Consider the following 16,948-nt stretch of genomic DNA (forward strand, 5'->3'; position numbering starts at 1 on the left):
AATGGTTTGGGAGGGTCGTACAGGTCGGGACACTATATAGGTTGGGACAGCAGGTTCTTCTCAATATTTTTTCACAGGTTTGATTTTTTATTATTGTTATATAAATTGCAAAATCAAAAGTTCTAAATAAGAAAGTTGTGTAAGCGATTATTCAAACCTGAAAGGTTTTAAAAAATTGTAGCAGAGCGCTAAATAGGTTGAGACACTGTATAGGTTGGGACAGCGTTTTTTCTTAATATTTTCACTGGTGGTGCTTGTTATTAACTTTCACTTAAATGTTCCTATCGAATGTTCTAAATAAGAAATTTATGTGGACGATTATGCAAAACTAAAAGGTTCAAGACAAGGTTAGTGGATTGCTAAATAGATTGGGACCCTGTATGGGTTGGGACAACGCGTTTTTCTTCATTTTTTTGCACTGATGCCACTTGCTATAAATTTCTCATCAAAGTTCCTATCGAGAGTTCTGAATGATAAATTTATGTGGATGATTACAAAACATAAAAGTTTAAAACAATGGTAATTGAGTGATAAATAGGTTGGGACACTATATAGGTTAAGATGCTGTATAGGCTAGGACACTTTATAAGCTGGGACGCTGTATAGCTTGGGACATCGTTTTCCTCAATTTTGCACTTTTGCTACTTGTTATTAACTTTCACTTAAATGTTCCTATCGAATGTTCTGAAAAAGAAATTTATGTGGACGATTATTCAAAACTGAAAGGAAAAACAATGGTAGTGGAGCGCTAAATAGGTTGGGACACTGCAGAGGTAACGAGAGCGCGTTTTTCTCCATTTGTTGCACTGTTGCCACTTGTTATTTTTTTCACATAAATGTTCCAATCGAAAAATCTAAAGAAGAAAGTTGTGTGGACGATTACTTAAAACTAATAGGTTCAAAACAATGATAGCAGAGTGCTAAATAGGATGGGACACGATATAGGTTGGGACACTATGTAGGTTGGAACACTGCATGGTTTGGGATACTGCATACATTGTGACACTGTATAGGTTGGGGCACGGGATAGGTTTGGACACTTTATAGGTTAAGACGCTGTGTAGGTTGGGACACTTTATAAGCTGGGGAATTTTATAGGTTGGGATAACGTTTTTTTTTCAATTTTTGTACTATTTCTACTTGTTATTAACTTTCACTTAAATGTTTCTATCAAAAGTCCTAAATAAGAAATTTATGGGACGATTATGCAAAACTGAAAGGTTCAACACAATGGTAATGGAGTGCTAAATAGATTGGGACGCGGTATAGATTGTGACACTATAAAAGTTGGAACACTGCATGGTTTGGGGAACTGAATACGTTGGGATACTGTATAAGTTGAGACACGGTATAGGTTTGGATACTTTATAGTTTTTGGATGCTGTATAGGTTCGGACACTTTATTAGCTGGGACAATGTATAGGTTGGGACAGCGTTTTTTTTTCTTTTTTTTCACTGGTGTTACTTGTTATTAACTTTCACTCAAATTTTCTATCCAAAGTTCTGAATGAGAAATTTATGTGACGATTATGCAAAACTAAAAGGTTCAAAACAATGGTAATGTAGTGCAAAATGGGATGGGACATAAATATCCCAATCGAAAAATCTAAAGGAGGAAGTTGTATGCACGATTATTCAAAACTAAAAGGTTCAGAACAAGGGTAGTGGATGGCTAAATGGTTTGGGAGACGGTATAGGTATGAACGATTTATATGCTAGGACGCTGTGTAGGTTGGGACGCTTTATAAGCTGGGACAGTGTTTTTCTTTTAATTTTTGCACTGTTGCTACTTGTTAACAACTTTCACTTGAATGTTCCTATCAAAAGTTCGAAATAAGAAATTTATGTGACAATTATGCAAAACTGAAAGGTTCAAAACAATGGTAATGGAGTGCCAAATAGATTGGGTCGTGGTATAGATTGTGACACTGTAAAGGTTGGAGCACTGCATGGTTTGGGGAACTGAATACGTTGGGACACTGTATAGGTTGGGACACGGTATTGGTTTGGACACTTTATAGGTTTTGGATGCTGTAAAGGTTCGGACACTTTATAAGCTGGGACAATATATAGGTTAGGACAGCGTTTCTTTTCTTAATTTTTTTCACAGGTGTTACTTGTTATTAACTTTCACTCAAATTTTTCTATCCAAAGTTCTGAATGAGAAATTTATGTGACGATTATGCAAAACTAAAAGGTTCAAAACAATGGTAGTGGAGTGCAAAATGGGATGGGACATAAATATCCCAATCGAAAAATCTAAAGAAGAAAGTTGTGTGGACGATTATTTAAAACTAAAAGGTTCAAAACAATGGTAGTATAGTGCTAAATAGTTTGGGATACGGTATTGGTATGAACACCTTATAGGTTAGGACGCTGTATAGGTTGGGACACTTCATAAGCTGGGACACTGTCTATCTTGGGACAGTGTTTTTTCTGAATTTTTGCACTGTTGCTACTTGTTATTAACTTTCACTTAAATGTCCCTATCGAAAGTTCTAAATAAGAAATTTATGTGGACGATTATGCAAAACTAAAAGGTTCAAAACAAGGGTAGTGGAGTGCTAAATAGATTGGGACACTGTATGGGTTGGAACAATTCGTTTTTCTTCATTTTTTTGCACTGATGCTACTTGTTATTAACTTTCACTTAAATGTCCCTATCGAAAGTTCTAAATAAGAAATTTATGTGGACGATTATGCAAAACTAAAAGGTTCAAAACAAGGGTAGTTGAGTGCTAAATAGATTGGGACACTGTATGGGTTGGAACAATTCGTTTTTCTTCATTTTTTTGCACTGATGCTACTTGTTATAAATTTCACATCAAAGTTCCTATCGAGAGTTCTAAATGAGAAATTTAGGTGGACGATTAAAAAACTTAAAGGTTTAAAACAATGGTAATGGAGTGCTAAATAGGTTGGGACACTGTATAGCTTGGGACCTTTTTTTAAAAAAATAATAGTAATAATAATATTTTACAAAACTAATGTGACATTTTAGACATTTATTTCTAATCTTTTTGAGGTTAATGCAAGTTTACAATTGATTATCATTATTTTATTAATCATTGGTAATTCCAGCATTCCTCTATTTCGTTTAAACTTGAATTGTTTTTATTAATTTAGAGGCTTAATCATCAGGCAGTTTCCTTAAAAAATCAAATATGTGATAAAAAAATTTAATTTTTTGTAGAATATTTGTTCTGCTTTTATTAAAAATAATTTTCTAGAATGAAAAATTAATTTCTGAAAATCAAAATTTACCTTTTTTATTCCTGATCAAAAGATGATTTTTTAATTTTAGAAGCTCGACTCTTTGATTGAAAATTTCTGGTTAAAAAATATTTGTTTGATAATGTATGTATTTTGTCTTGAAAATTAAACCGTTTTGCGAAAGATTCATTTTTCTTAATTTAAACTTAATTTTTCTATGAAAATTCAAATCTTCTATTGTTGTTCAAAAATAATCTTTTTAGTTTAAAAATTTAACTATAAGGTTTAGACTTTCTTATTTACGGGTGAAAAATTATATTCTTTTATATACAAAATCTTTTTTTTGTCTTTGAAATTTAAGAATTTGGTTGAAGAGTCAACTATGCGGTAGAAAATTCAACTTTTTGTAAAAGATTATTTTTTTTATTAAAAATATTAATTAATTTTTAGGATGTTTCACATTTTCTGTGGTTTTAGCATACTTGATAGTCCTTTAAAAAAACTTTCCTGGTGGTACTGTCCATAAATTTGAATGCAAATTTAATGAGGGGGGGGGGGGCAAAAAACATAAATCTAGTCAAACAATCAAACTTTTTGGGTAAAAGTTCTTTTTTTATTGAACAGGCTACTATTATATTCTTGGTTCAGAATTCATTTCAATCGATTACAAATTCCATTATTTTGTTGAAAACACAACTGCTTTGCTGAAATTACGTTTTCGTTAAAGGTTTATTTCTTTCTATAAAAATTTAACCATTTTTATGAAAATTCGTTTCATGCCTCGTTGAAGGTAAATCTTTTACAAGTACAATCAAACTATTTAATTTTTGGTAGCAAATTTATCTATTTCAGATGAAAATTAAACTATTTGTTTTGAAAAATTGCTTTTTTTATGAAACTTCAAATTTTTGAATGAAAATTTAATTATTACATTTAAAATAAACTTTTAAGGTAACAATTCTACTAGTAAGTAGGAAATTCGTTAATTTTTTCTTGAAAATTAAAATATTTTGCCCAAATTCAAACTTTGTCAATCATTCGTTTTTATTGTTAAAATTCGGTTTATCGGAAATTGTAACTATTCCATATTTGGTTAAATCCTTATCATGTATATTAAATAAGTCGAAAAATTGTATTTTTTGAAAGAACATGAATTTTATTAGTCGAAAAGTGAACGTTTTTTTGGAAAATGAAACTATTTGGTAAAAAATATATATTTTTTATTTGAAAGTTCAAATCTTTGATTGAAAATTCAAGGATTTCATTTTAAATTAACTAATATGGGGGAAATTCTACTGTTTCGTAGAAAATTAATCTTTTTGGTTTGAAAAGTAAACTTTTTAGTTGAACAATCATATTTTGTGTGTTGGAAATTAAACTTTTTGTAGATAATTTCGCTATTTGGCTTGAAAATTAAAAATTGTTTTTAATTAATATTCTCTCATTAATCTCCCGGATAGGTAATTAATCTGTTTAATTAAGTATTTGATAACTTTTTTGAAAATCCATTTTTTTATTGTTAAAAATATTCTTTTTTAATCCAAAAATGTAAGTTATTTTGTTGCAGGTAATTTTCAAGTAAATAAAGTTGAATTTTTTTGCATCGAAACAAAACAAGATTCAATACTTTTTACTTTAAAACTTTTTACCTTTAAAACTTTACTTTTATTTGAATTAAAAAACTGATATAATGTAGGTAGAATAGTAGGATGACTGTTATCACTTCATGAATAGTTTTTATTTTATACCAATATTTAATAAAAATTACTAATTCGAATAAAAAGCGTAAAAATTAAATTCACAGCTTTTTTCATATTAATTACATTTTAAACTATTTTTATACGAATTATTAATTTTTTTATTACAGATTATTATCGGGATCAATTAAAAATGCATCGGTTTAAGACCAAATTAATCTGGTGTTTATGAGGACTTAACATTTTGTTGAAAAATTGAACTATTAGGTTAAAAATTAACTTTTTTAAAAATTAAACTATTTTTATGAAACAATTTTATTGAAAATTAATGTGAAATATTAAAAATTCATATTTTTTGGTGAAACATTTTTAAAAGGAACGTAGAAGATTTTGAACCAAAATTTTGCAATTTCGCTATATTACAATAATTTTTAAAAAATTGAGGAGTTTAAGAAATATTCAGAAGTTTTGGAAGGCTTTAAAAATAATTGAAACTTCTAAAGATTTTTTAGGAGTTTTGTAAGGTTTCACGAAAATGCGAAAAAAATTTGTTTAGGTTCCTAGCAAAAATTGAAATGATTTTTTATTTTCAAAAATCAATTCTAAGAGATTATATAAAAACGTTCAAAACTTTTTAAAAGATTTCTTAAATTTTTTTCAAGCAAAATCGAAAAGATTGCATAGTAGTTTTTCTTTTAATTTTGTAACATTTAAACTAAATTAAGGTACAGTTTAAATAATTTTTAAAAATAAGTACGTTAAAATCTAAACTAGTAAAATAAAAAATAATATTTTAAAGCTTTACTCTCTTGATTAAAAATTTTAATTTTCCTTTTATTAGGAAATTAATTTTTTGGGTTAAAAAATCATCTTATATATAGAACTCTATTGTTAAAAATGCATTGATTACATTTCATCATTTGAGATAAAAATTCGTTTCTTCTCTTGAAAAAAGAACTATTATGTTGAAAATTTCTTTTTTTTTCGGGCGAGAATTAAATTTTTTAATTAACAATGTGACTATTTTATTTTTGGTTAAAAATTAATACTTTTGGTTGAAAATTAATATTTTATAAATCAATTTTTTTTTGATTTTATTAAAAATTCATCTTTTTCACAAACGAATCTTCGCGTTTTAAAATTTATTCTCCTTGATTAAAAATGCAACGGTTTTGTCGTAAATGAATGTCTTTTTGTTGGCGATTCAAAGAATTGATTGAAGATTCATCTATTCGGTTGAAAATAAACTTTTTTGTTACTAATTCACATTTTTTATTTACATTTAACAATTTGGTTACAAATTAAATCATTTATATGACAATTTCATTTTTTGGTTGAATATTAATTCACAGAAAAAACTAAGAATAAGATTTGTTGCAGGCAATTTTTTACAGCGATAAAGTTTTGTTTAGCCAACTACTTGGTTGAAAATGAAACTAGTTTGTTCAAAATTGATCTTTTTTAAAGATCCATATTTCTGGGTTTAAAATTGAACTTTTTTGTTAAAAATTCAACTCTTTTTCAAAAATAGTTTTTTTATTTATCTTTTTTAGATAAATATTTAATTTTCTGGTTGACAATTCATGTATTTTGTTGAAAATTATTTTTTGTTTTTGTTTTGATAAAAGCATAACTAATTGTTGAAAACTATTATCACTCCATTCTTAAAAAATGCAATTATTTATTGCATTTTTATTTAAATTCTTTTACAGCTTTCAAGGTTTTTTTCAATCTCAAAAAATCGAAACTTCTGAAAATCTGTTAAAGTTTAAATTCATTTTTAAATCTCTTTAATTCTGAAAATGTTCTGAAATTTTCTTATTTTATTTGTTTATTTTTAAATCATGCCAAATTGAAATTTTTTGCTTAGAATCTTCTAAACTCTTTTTAAAAATTTTAAGAAATCGTTTGAAATGTATAAAAACTTTTTCTAATTTTTTTTTCAAAGTTCATTTTTTAGAAAAGGAAATTATCTTTTTGATTAAAAAATGTATCTTTTTAAAGATAAATTTCATATTTTTTGAGCCAAAGTGCAACTAGTTTGTTAAAAAATTTATTATTTAGGTTGAGCCTTCAATAGTTTCATTGCAAATTCGTTGTTTTTTAAAATTGATTCAACAATTTTCAATTTGTAATTAAAATCTATTTTGTTTCTAATACAACTATGAATATTATATTCTTGATGAGAATTCACCTTGTTTGGTTAAAAATTTCACAAGCCTGTTAAAAGTTGCACTACTTTGTAAAAAATCCATCATTTCACTTAAAAATTCCACTTTTTGGTTACAAATTAACTTTTTTGTTGAAAATTCATATTTTAGAGTCAAAAATATAACTGTTTTATAGAAAGCTCTTGTTTTTGGCTTGAGATTTCAATAATTTTGGGTTTCAAAATTATATTATTATGATAAAAAATTCAACAATTTGGTTGGCATATTTTTATTTTGTTAATAAAAAATCTTATTAAGTTGACAGATCGTCTCTTTTGGTTGAAATTGCAACCAAAAAAGATTCGAATCAAAAACTTTAAAAAGTTAAATTAATTTTAAAGAAAAGAGAATTTTCAGTCAAACTTTTGAAGCCTTAAACTAAACAGGTTAATTTTCAGCCACAGTTGCATTTTTTCACCAACGATGAAATTCATATTTAAAAAAATACATTTTTGAACCAATAAGACAAATTCTTAAGAAAATAGCTTAAATTATAGTAAAAAAAGATTTTTCAGTCAAATAAGAAAATAACTTTTAACCAAACCGTTGAATTTTCCAGTAAAAAAGACGAATTTCCTACAATTGAATTTTTTACCAAACAGGATGAATTTTTAACAAAAGTGTTTGATTTTAGACAAATAATTAATTTTTTAAGAGAATTATTAAATTTTCCACCAAATAAAAAAATTCTACCAAAAAATAATGGAAATTGTTTAAACACTTTTTCCAATTTATATATTAGTTTTGATTAGGATGAATTCTGAATCAATAATATAACAGTAGGCTTTTCAGAAAAAAAAATGTTTAATCATTAAATTTCTAGGCATTTTTTAAGTATTTAGATTTTAAGAGAAACATTTCAAAGTAAAAAAAATCTCGATCATACATATTTATAGCCTAATAAAGGAAAATTTAGAATTTTCTCTACTCCACATTTTCCCTGGAATATAAGAAAATTTGTTTTTTTTTTCTTGAAACCTTTCGAAATGTTGTTTAAGCTTCTAAAGTCATTTTAAAATCTTTAAAATTCTGAATTTTTAAAAATCTTTGAAAGTTTAAAATTCTTTTTTAACCTCTTTAATTCTTTTAAATATTTTCTTTGAAAACTGTAGAAATCTTTTAGAATCATTTGAAAATTTTTAAAATAATCTCTTTGAATTGAATTTTCAAAATAAAAAATCATTTTAATTTTTCCTAGGAACCTAAACAAATTTTTTTATTATTCGATTGAAATCTTGCAAACCTCTTAAAAAGTCGTTACAAGTTTGAATTATTTTTTAAATCTATTCACTTCACCTGAAAAATATTCTAAATCTGAAAAATAAAAAAAATGATCTCAAAATTTTCCGTATTCATTTTCCACAAATTTTGAACTCTTTAAAACTTAAGGTTGTTCTTTTTATATAAAAAAGACATGATTAAACAGTTACCCAAAAGTCTTAGAAAAAATTAAATCTCCACAAATCTTTTATAATTATTAAAGAGCTTCTAATTTTTTTTCGAATTCTTCAAAATAAATTTTTGTCCATAATTTAATTTTTCCAATTTGTTTGAAAATTAAAAAAAGTTCAAAAATTATAGTGTGTTAACGAAATGTTCGAAACGAAATTATTTCCTATTATTCAACAATTATTTATAATTTAAATATCCTCTTAAATCAATAATGTTTATAAACATTTAGAAATAAATTTTATAATGAAGTAAAATTATTTATTTACAAACTTTTATGTTCAAATTTGATGGTGCAGAAAATTCATAAATTAAAAATGTTACGAAAGCGGGTCAAACACCCCCCCCCCTCCCCCACATAAAATACCGTAACATTTTCCCGAAAACATATTTTAAAATTATAATTGATGTAAGATAACGTAACAAATATAAAAGAATGCATTTTGGTTAAATCGGTGACTTTGTGATTTATGTATGGCGAAACGGAAAGCCAGTTAACTGGGAAACAGTTTGACGTTGAATTATGTCGCATTGCATGCGTGTGCAGCTGCTATTTTCACAACGTCGCATTCCTATCTCTCTGAATTGTCATCATCCCAGAACCCAGAACCCAAAACTCTAAATTTAGAGTTAAATCTTTCAGAAGAAAATCCATTTACGTGTACAGAACTAAAGTTTCTGATGGTTCGGATTCCACTTTAAACTACAGGGCTACAAAATCATTTCCAAGATTATTTAAATTGGGACTTTTAGGGTGAAAATTTTTGATTCAACCCTCTCTCGTGATCATTTGTTTCATTTTGAATAAATATATAATAACAAATATATTTATTTTTATAAAATAAATTTCCGTCTTTACAAACTCAACTTTTTGTTTGAAAATTTGAATTATTGGTTAAATGTTAAAACCTTTTCTTAAAAATTTATTATTTTAGTTCAAATTTAATTTTTTTATTGGAAACTAAATTATTTGGTTAAAAATTAGTTTTTTACGAGTATTTATATTTTTCATTGAAATATAAATATTCCATTTTCGATCGAAAATTATTATTTGAAATTGAAAATCGAGCTTTTCTGGTTGAAAATTTATGTATTTGTTTAAAAATTTGTCTGTTTTGGTACAAAATTAATCTTCTTGGTCGAAAATTCTCCCTTTTTGAATGAAAATAAAACAATTTAGTCAAAAATCCATGAGTTTCTGATCAGTATTCAACCATAATTTTTTTAATTCTTTTTTAAATAAAATATCAACAATTACACGTTTCATTGATATTTTTATTACCATTCAATCATTCGGTCTTAAATTAACTTTTTTGTTGAAAATTTACATTTTCGAATTAAAACTAAAGTACTATGGTCGAAAGTTAAACTGTTTAATCTAAAAATGTATATATTAAAATTTGATAATGCAGAAAATTTCTTAAAATAAAACAAAGAATTCAACGACCAAATTTTGACAGCTACCATAAAATTATCCTATTGTAATTAAAAAAAAAAATTTTTCTGTAAAATAAAAACAATTTTGACAAAACTAAAAAAGAGCAATGGAAATGAGAAGTCTCGCAAAATTAGTTTTACAAATATTTTTGTATTGTGATTTGATAATAATGAAAATTAAAAAGATGAAAAAATTTTTTAAAAAGGGAAGGACGGGGATTTTGTTGGTTGCCTTCCCATTTTCTCTCCTCTTTTTTATTTTTGCCAAAGAAATGTTTTTCTTTTTCAGAAAAAGGATTTCGTTTTTCAAATTAAAATAGGAGCATTTTATGGTAGATGTCAAAATTTGGTCGTTAGATTCTTGTTCCATTTAGAGGAATTCTATTTCTGTTCTGATTATTGGATTTTAAAAAGGATTTTAAATTTTATTTTAATCTAATTTAAATTTATGAAATTTGTATTTCTTTTAAGATTGAAATATTTTGCTGAAAATCCATCTCTTTTTGTAAAATTTAACTAATTCATAATTAGTTTTTGGTTTTGTTTAAAATTTTGTTTAGATTAAATGTACCCGTTTCATTTAATCTTGAAAAATTATTTTATTTCGTTGAAAATTCAACTATTTGTTTGAAAATTCATACATTTCGATGAAAATTGTTTTTTTTATTGGAAAATTATTCTTTTTGGTTAACAATTAATTTTTTTTTATGAGAATCTTTGACTTAGTCAAAAAAATATTTTTGGTTGACAGCTAAATTCTTTGGTTAAATTTTGAACTCTTTTCTTAAAAATTAATTTTTCCTTAAAAAATGTATAATATTCAATTTGAAACTCATCTCTCTAGTTAGAAATTGAACTATTTTGCTGAAAATACATTTTGATTTTTTTTGTTAATAGAAAATTAATTTCTTCTCCAAAAAATGTAACAAGAGATTTTTGATTAATAATTAATCTTTTCTGGTTGATAATTCATTTATTTTCTTCAAAACCTGTCTTTTTTGTCGAAAAAGAATTTCAGAATCCAATAGTTTGGTAGAAAATTGAACTATTTGGTCAAAAATTATCTTGATTTTAAACGTTCATATTTTTGTTTGAAAATAAAACTACTTTGGTAGAAAGTTATCTGAAATTAAATTTTTAACCAAAGAAATTAACTTTTAATTAACAATATGTTTCTTCAATAAAAAAATTAGCTTTAAATAAATAGCTCATTTTCCAACTCAGAAGATAAGTTTTCTATCAAAAAATGCAAATTTTTATCTAAAAGAGAGAATAGTTAAATTTTTACCATAACAAAGGAATTTTAAAGGCACAAGATTAAATTTCTATATAAAAAATCAGTTACATTTTGAGTAAAATAACTAATTTTCAACCAAAGAAATGAATTTTTAATTGAAAAGATTATTTTTCTAAAACAAACAAACTTTTTTAAGAAAGTGCATACATTTTTAACCAAATATTTGAATTTTTAATAGAATTTTCAAGCTTGCGGTTAAAATTAAAAACGAGCGGGTCTATCAGTCCTTAGGTAGATTACAATTTTACCATGAAAAACAAAGTTTAAAACAATACAGAAATTTGGATGCAAATGGTTAAATTTTTGATTGAAGAAGTTAAATCCTAATTTAAAAATTAATTTCCAATTTTAAAAAAGAACTTATTTTCAACACAAAGAAATGAATTTTCAACCCAAAGATTTAATTTTCCAACATGAAATAGTTAAATATTCAGTTAAAAACAATAATTTAAAAAATAATGTTTCGCAAAGCAGTTAAATTTTGAACAATAAAAAAAGAATTTTCCAATAAAATTATGAATCTTCAACCAAAGTAAAATTAATTTTTATCAAAATAGTTCTACTTTGAATTAAGTAGTTAAATTTTAAACCAAAAAAGGTTTTTAACTTGATGTTTAAAAGATTTAATTGTACTTTAAAAATAATTCTGAATAATTTAATCGGATTTCAAGGAATTTCATCGATTTTTTAAGGATTTCAAGTGATTCAAAAATATTTCAAGGGATTTTCAAGCTTTTTTTAGATATTATGGTCTGTGAAAGGATATTAAGGTATTTGTCGTGCCAAAAGTCAGATATCTTAAAAAATAGTTTTTCTATCATTTAAAAAATCAAGATATTGTAGCTGATGTTGTTCCAAAAAAAACATGATTTTTTATAAAAAATGATGAAATTTACAACAAGAAAACATAAATTTTAATCATGTTTTTTTGCACTTGAAATCTTTCTGTCCGCTTTACAGAATCGTTTCCCGGAAAAAATAAGCCGTCATTTATTAAAATGCAATCATTTTTCAAAAATTGGCGAAAAGTGACGGTCAGAAAAAATTTAATTGCAAAAAACGTGGATTAAATTAATGTTTTTTTTGCAAAGTTTAATATTTGTTATACAAAATAATTTTTTATATTTGAAATTACATCAGTTATAATATTTTGATTCTTAAATCCATAGAAAAACTATTTTTTTGAAATATCTGACTTTTTCCACGACAACTGCTTTAAGGCATTTCAGAGGTTTTTTAAAGGATTTTAACTAATTTTAGAATAGTTTAAAAGATGTGAAAATATTTAAACGATTTATTAAAAGATTCTGATGCGTTAACAAATCTTTTATGAAATATAAGACCCCGAAATATTTTTATTGACTTTAAAGATTGATTGAGTATTTAAAGATACTCTGAGAAATCCCACAATTTTTTCACAAGAGACGCAAAATATATTTTTTCAATTCAATGATTTTCTAGGGATTCGAGTAACTTAAACAAGTTTAAAAAAAGTTTTCAAAAAGGATTTTATAGAGTTACTGAATATGTCAAGGCATTTGAAGAAATTTTGAAAGGTTTCAAAGGTTTCGAAAGATTTCAAGAGGGTCAAACCCCTTATTTATTACTAAAGAATAAGTTTTTCAGGATAAATAAATATTTATTTGTGCTGCTTTTATTGTTGACAAGCAATTGCTAAAATATCTCAAAATGCGAAGCGATTGTGATTCAAATAACTATTGCCCACTCATCGCAGCTTATTCAGCAATTTCTGGTGAAACACCAGAAATTGCGCAAACACCAAACACAACTTCGAACCCCCTCCACACACACACACACACACACACATAGTCCGGATCATGCTTCCCGCGATTTCTAGCAATCTTTCAAATTAAGGTATCCTTCAAAAGGAAATTTCAAGACTTGAAGGAAATAAAACAGAATGCGATGAATGAGATGTTAGCTATTCCGAAAGATGAGTTTGAACAGTGATTCCAAAGTCCGGAGGATTGCAGGAAGAAGGTTGTAACTTCCAAACGGAAGCACTTTAAAGGGTTCATTGAGAAGAATTAACTTTTACTTTCGGGCCCAAAAAGGTAGGATACCTTATAGACAGACTTTGTCTTAAATTATAAAATAATCTACCGTGAAGCCCTTGTTGTGCAAGTGAAAAATCATCCAGAGCTTGTTTGTTAATTATGTCTTTAAAAAAATTAGTTGAAATTTTCCTAATGACCTTGAAATTATACATACTCTTTTATCGGTTTCTAGGGCAAGAATTCAATCGATAATGTTTCCCATTAAAATGCGGTGATGCCTGGAAAAAGTGGAATTGAAATTCAGTCTCGGCTTGATGGGAAACAGGGGAAGAATAACTTCTTAAATCGAGCAGCTTCGATTTGCTCCAAGTGGAACATTCCCCATGGTGTGAAATCAGCTCTGACTTCGATCCACTTGGTCGCGATGCTTGTTCAACACATCTATATCGCACCATGCGTGAGGATCGTGGAGATACCGGTTCAAGTTTTGAATGGACGTCTATTATTGATTTCATCCCACACAGGCTCAATTCTAGTCGTCCTCTCTATACATAAACAAAATACATATGTATATGAATATCTTTCACCTATACAAGTGTTACCTAGTCGGCATCCCTGTTGCTCTTGATGCTAACAAACCATAGTACCACCAAACCTCAAGCCTTTGTTATTTGGGATGGGTATGTATAGGTATACAGGACCATGTAACCGGCGTAAGATCCCACCTATGTGTTACGATTGTTCTGGGACACACAAGGTGCTTTCAACCCTTGGGAAGCCTCACTCTCATGTTGATAAGCTACAGTGAAAAACAACTCTGTATTTTCCTCGGAAAATATCCGACTTCTACTTTGTGGTCTTGTGCAAAGATTATGTGACCTTGAAGTATTTTTCGGAAAGTAAGGGTAACAAACTATTTAAAGTACGAGTCATGTGGCTAGAAAAAATGGTTTCATAGCCTATTAGGATGTTAAATTGGTCGTGCAGATATACCCCTCCTCTTCTCAATCACCCTCCTTCAGTTACTGTTCTTTCCTATCATGTACGAAGCGATCCGACCCGATTGTATCTTATCATACCCTTCTTTCATTTCCTTTTAACACTACTTTCTTTCCATCAAGACTTCACTTCCACTCCTTCGGTTTCTGTAAGACCCTTCCTGTTGTTTTCCTCTTCTAACTACTACTCACTACCCTTATTAGCTTTTCCTAACTTCATCACCACTTCCTCGCGCTAAATGTCATCCCCTCCATCCTTTGACTTATACTTTTCCTATCTGAAAAAGTAGGACGTGTAGACGCCCTGCCGAAACTATAAATTTTGCTGTCCCTATCACTGCTCCTCTCTTCCCTATCTTCGTATATACTATACAATTTTATCCATATATCATATCCAATCCTATCTTCCAATCCAATCTTATTATTCTCTTCCCTTATTTCTATTCTCCACTAATACCCTCCCACAACTGCTCTACTCACCCACTCCTAAGTCTTATACTCTTCCTCCAATACCCTCATTTTCCCAACTTCTCACTTCTAGTTTCTGCTATATCCGACTGCACTTCTACTCTAACCCGATCCGTCTCCACCCTCTCTACTCCCCCCCTTCACTCCTAAATCACTTCTTATACTTCCTCACGCTCTTACTTTCACCTCTTTCCTGCGTTTTCTTTCTCTACTTTCCTTATACTCCTCCTCCCCTGCACTTCCCTTCCTGGAAAAAATACTATGAACTTTTATATTTTTATATTCTCTCGTCATTTATTTCTATTCTATCCAGTACTATCCGATCAGTTCTGATCCTATCTTATAGTCTTTTTTTCTCTCTTCCCATCGTCAACTTCCCCAATCCTCAATAAGCACATCTACCCTCTCTTACTTTCCCTCGCCCCACTTCCATAACAATCTCTTCAGTGATTCCGCTACCCCCTCCTCACACTTTCTCATCCTATCCTTTACTATCTCTTCCCCTCGTCCTCTCTCTCCTAAACCCCCTTCAGGAATAAATTTACAAAAGACGAACACACATGGCAGAAGCTATTAGGATTTCTCCCGCCTACAAGAAAATAAAAATTCATAATAATAATCTTAAAATTCGCTCAATCACTGTGTCTCCATTCAAGCTTTTATATTTCTGATTGCATTATTTATTCTTTTCATCATTACTTTCAACGACTTGGTCGAAAATGTCAACTTTTTCGTAGAAACTACGTCCTAACAATATGGTGCAAAGTGCAACTGTTTTGTAAAGAAATTTTTTAAAATGAAAACTTAACTATTCCATCTTAGTTAAGAATTATAATACTAAATTATAATAAATTAATAGATCAATTATAATTGATTTATTTAGTTTTTCAATCAAATTATTTGGTTTAAGAAATGATGGAGAAAGAAGGGAAATAGGAGAGGACAAGTCGAGGAAATGAGGTTAAATGAGATCAGGGGAAACTATGCGAAGTAATCAGTAATAATTGAAGAGATAGTAAATTAGGTTAGGGAGGGGAGGTAGGAGTACTGATTGTAAATGAAGAGAAGTAGAGTAATTCAATATAAATAAGTGTAAGTACTGGAAGGTAATTGAGGTCTGGGAAATGCAATCAGTGGAAAGTGTGTATTACTTGCGGAAGCGAGGAGAGATTTAAGCAGAGGAGGAAGAAGTTGGAAAAGGCGGAACAAAGCGTGAAATGAGTGGAGTTGAGGTAGAGTAGAAAAAGAAAATTAAGAGGAAAGACTATTATAGTAAGTAAATGGCAGAGAATTAGGGGAAGTGAGGGAAATTTAAAAAGCAAGGGATTATAAAAATTAGGAAAGGTAATGGAACTTGAGACGGAGTAAGGGATAATGTATAGAGGAGTGGAAGAGGTAGGCGAAATGAGGTAAAAGGGAAATGGGTCATAGCAAGTAGAGAAAGTTGAGTTAAAATAGGTCAAGGAAGCTATGGGAAGTAATGGATAGTAACGAAAGAGGTAGTAGATTAAATTAGGAAGAAAAAGTAAAAGAAGTGAGTTTAAGTGAGGAAAATTATAGGAAATGACTAGAAATGAGGGTGAGTACGGGAAGAAAAGTGAGAGCTAGGAAAGGGAATTAAGCGAAAGGTAGTATAGATAGGGAAGCGACCATGAAGGGAAGTAGAGCAGTATAAATGAATGGGAGAGAAGTAGGAAAAATGAGGGGAAAGTATAAGAAGTAGGAAAAGAATTAGCCGTGATACGGAGTTAAGGGCAATGAGGAGAGTGGGAGTAGGTGAAGTAGGTAAAGTAGGTGAAGGGAGAAAAAGACAAAATGGAGTAGGGAAAGTACAGGAAATAAAAGTAAATGCGATAAGGACAATTGAGGGAAGAGATGGGTGATAACAGAAGAAGGAACGGGATAAGATAAGAAAGATAGGGGGAAGGAACTTGGAGAAGTGAGTGTATGTGATGAAAAGTAGAGAAAATTACTGGAGAAGATGCTAAGTGCGTGAAGAAAAGTGCGGTCTAGGAAGGTTATTGGGGGAAAGAGAGTATTATTTGAGGATCCGAGAAGAGAGGTAAGTCGATGAGAAAGAAGTTTGGGAAGGGGAACGAAGCGTGAAGTGAAGAAGGGAGAAGCAGAGAAGAAAACCAGAAATAAAAGGGTGGGTAGGGTA

The sequence above is a fragment of the Belonocnema kinseyi genome, chromosome 9 (genome assembly GCF_010883055.1).
Source record: "Belonocnema kinseyi isolate 2016_QV_RU_SX_M_011 chromosome 9, B_treatae_v1, whole genome shotgun sequence".
In the NCBI taxonomy this organism is placed as follows: Eukaryota; Metazoa; Arthropoda; class Insecta; order Hymenoptera; family Cynipidae; genus Belonocnema; species Belonocnema kinseyi.